Source organism: Herpailurus yagouaroundi, unplaced genomic scaffold, assembly GCF_014898765.1.
Source record: "Herpailurus yagouaroundi ecotype Mexico unplaced genomic scaffold, PumYag 160, whole genome shotgun sequence".
Taxonomy (NCBI): Eukaryota; Metazoa; Chordata; class Mammalia; order Carnivora; family Felidae; genus Herpailurus; species Herpailurus yagouaroundi.
The window spans coordinates 33,191,204-33,194,579 of record NW_024412401.1 but is presented as its reverse complement, the minus strand read 5'-3'; the positions used below and the strand labels follow the sequence as shown (position 1 = coordinate 33,194,579).

At 37.5% G+C, this 3,376-nt stretch overlaps 1 pseudogene; it reads right to left on the bottom strand.

Annotated features, from left to right (window-relative positions):
* Window positions 1–2,092: 2,092 nt before the first annotated feature.
* Window positions 2,093–2,820, bottom strand: LOC121034802 (ubiquitin-conjugating enzyme E2 N-like; annotated as a pseudogene).
* Between the last annotated feature and the right edge of the window lie 556 nt (window positions 2,821–3,376).

Sequence of the window (3,376 nt, the reverse complement as noted above, 5' to 3'; positions counted from 1 at the left end):
ACTTCAAATATGTAATGTATTATTATTATTATTATTATTATTATTATTTTTTGTAGTATTATTATTAAAAAAATTTTTTTAATGTTTATTTTTGAGAGACAGTGCATGAGTAGGGGAGGGTCAGAGAGAGAGAGACACACACACAGAATCTGAAGCAGGTGCCAGGCTTTGAGCTGTCAGCACAGTGCCCAACGTGGGGCTCGAACCCAGAAACGGTGAGATCATAACCTGAGCTGAAGTCGGACACTTCACTGACTGAGCCAGCCAGGCGCCCCTGTAGTATAGATTATTAACTATAGTCACCATGCTGTACATCACATCCCCATGATTTATTTATTTATAACTGGGAGTTTGTATCTTTTGACCTTCACCTGTTTTGCCCATTCCGCACCCCCTGCCTCTGGCAACCACCAATCTGTTCTCTGTATCTATGTTTTTTTTTTTTTTAAATAATCTATTTCATATGTAAATTAGATTATAAAGTATTTGTCTTTCTCTCTCTGACTTATTTCAGATAACATAATGCCTTCAAGGTCCATTCATATTGTCACAAATGACAAGATTTCATTCTTTTTTATGGCTGAATAATATTCTATTGTATCTGTATCTATAGCTGCACACACATGTCACGTTTTCTTTATTTATTCACCCATTGGTAGATACTTAGGTTGTTTCCATATCTTGCTTGGCTACTGTAAATAATGCTGCAGTGAACATGGGGATGCAGATATCTTTTTGAATTAGTGTTTTTGTTTCCTTCAGATACATAACCAGAAGTGGAGTTGCTAGATCATATGGTAGTTCTGTTTTTAATTTTTTGAGGAACCTCCATGCTGTTTTCCACAGTGGGTGCACCAGTTTACATTCCCACCAACCGTGTGAGAGCGTTCCCTCCTTTTTCCACATCCTCGCCAACACTTATTTCTTACATTTTGACAATAGCCATTCTAACAGGTGTGAGGTGATAGCTCATTGTGTTTTGATTTGCATTTCCCTGATGATGAGTGATGTTGAGTACCTCATCATGTACCTGTTGGCCAAGTATATGTCTTCTCTGTAAAAATGTCTATTTAGATCTTATGCCCATTTTTTAAATTGAAATTTTTTTGCCATTGAGTTGTATGAGTTCTTTATGTATTTTGGATATTAAGCTATTACCGCATATATAATTTGCAAATATTTTCTCCCGTTCATTAGTTGCCTTTTCATTTTGTTTGTGTTTCTTTGCTGTGCAGAAACTTTTTAGTTTGATGTAGTCCCATTTGCTTAGTTTTGCTTTTGTTGCTTTTGCTGTCAGATTAAAAAAATTGTTGCCAAGACTAACGTTATGCCCATGTTTTCTTATAGGAATTTTGTGATGTTAGGTCTTATATTCAAGTCTTTAATCCATTTTGAGTTAATTTTTGAGTGCAGTGTAACGTAGAGGTCCAGTTTCATTCTTTTACATGTGGCTGCCCAGTTTTTCCAATGTCATTTATTGAAGAGTTTGTCCTTTTCCCATTATATACCTTGTCTTTTTTTTTTTTTAATAACAAAAAATATTTTACAGAAGTTTCCAGACAAGCCATACAAAATGGTCACAAGTTTTTTTTTGAAGGGAGGATTCTACACTTGACAGCAAAGCCACAGTGTTATTAGTGAGGGCTGTGGTGTTTGTTTAATGTTACCATTTTGGTTCAAGCAGTCGAGCTTGTCCATCTCCCACATCTAAATAAAGTTAGACTTGGCTAGAGAGCATATTCTAAAGAACTGGTTAGCTGCTTTTAACTAAATGCAATTAGATCACCATATAAAAGGGGGGAAAGGAGCCCATAAGATTAAAATAAAACTACCTATCCCCCTCAAAAAAATATTAAAGAAAAACACCCGCACCCTTGCAGTTAGCTCTGACAACTACCTTCATTCACAGTGCTTTATACTTAATCCATAGTGGAGGAAATGAATAAAAGCAGAGAGGGGCCACAGCAATCCTGATGGTACCTCTAGCCTTTGCTTATGCTTTACAACAGTGAATCAGGACAAGACATAGATTTGCTATTGTGCATTAATCACCAAAGGACTGAAATGTCTGAACTTTTATTCTGTATAAGACTGTATCCATTAAATGCAAACAGAAAAGGAATAAGTCTTGTCAGATTAGGAGAAGCGATGCACACTTCCTGATCAGATCGATATTAAATATTATTTATAGCATGTAGCCTAGTCCATGCTCTGTTTCTATGGCTTGGGCTTTGTTGGTCTTCCACTGCTCTGCTGCATCATTTGCTAATGGATCATCTGGATTGGGAGCACTTAACAAAGCCTGGATCCATAGCAGAACTGTGTGGATCTGCAGTGCTGAGGACCATTTATCCTTCAAGATATCTTAAACATATTCTTCCCAACTAGTCTACATTAGGATGATAAATTTTGGTCCTGAAATGTACTTTAGGGGCTGCTGTCAGGTATTCTTTTGGAAGGAGTAGTTTAAATTTAAAAGTCCTTCCCTCAAAGGAGGAATCCTGGGGGCCAGCAGTGACCGCATGAAAATAATGGGCGTTGCTCTCTTCTGGTTCTGTTTTAATGTCAGGAACTGGTTCTGCCAGCAAGAGCTGGGCTTTTTTTGATAAATTCTTCAGGGCAGCCCGGCCATCTAGTCAAATCCTGAGTTCTGCTTCTGGTCTTGACTCTGGTTTCCTATACTTTGTCTTTTAGCCACAATCTTTGATGCTACCTTTCTGACATTTCATATATGCTTTTTAATTTTCATGGTTGAAAACACAATTACTAGCCAAATGTACCACTATGGCTAAAGACATGACAGATTTAGCACCCCTAATAAGTGCCCTCATTTTTCTCAAAATATTGTTTGTAAATCCCACAGTTTTTAACAACAGTGTTAATATTTTCATTTTTTCCCATTGTCCATTTTTCAAAACCTTAAGGGTAAAGAAAACAATGCTTCTTAAAAATTTTAACTTTGGATTTTTAACATTTTTTTCAAATGAAACCTTATGTACATGCCCAATAAGTAAAGCAGAGCAGTGCAGCAATGCTGTAGTTGGAACAGTGGATGTATGTGTGTTGGGGGGATCCCGAAGGCAGTGCAGGGGCCCTGATGGGAGCAGAGAGATTGCTACCAGCTCAACATGTAAAGAAATCACTAAGTCACTGGAATAAACTATTCATGCAAGGCACAGACCCTTCTTTAGGACAGAGAAGGTGATGCTGCTGAAATCGTTGTTGGCTTACAGGTGGTGCCACCATGATGTTGTTGAGCTGATATACAGTAGCCTGAAATTGGTTTTTGAAAGCTGGTTTATGATTGTCAGAGTGAAATATACAAATGTGGGGGTTGGCTTGATTGGTCCTTGCTGGATTCTTGAATCCCACACTA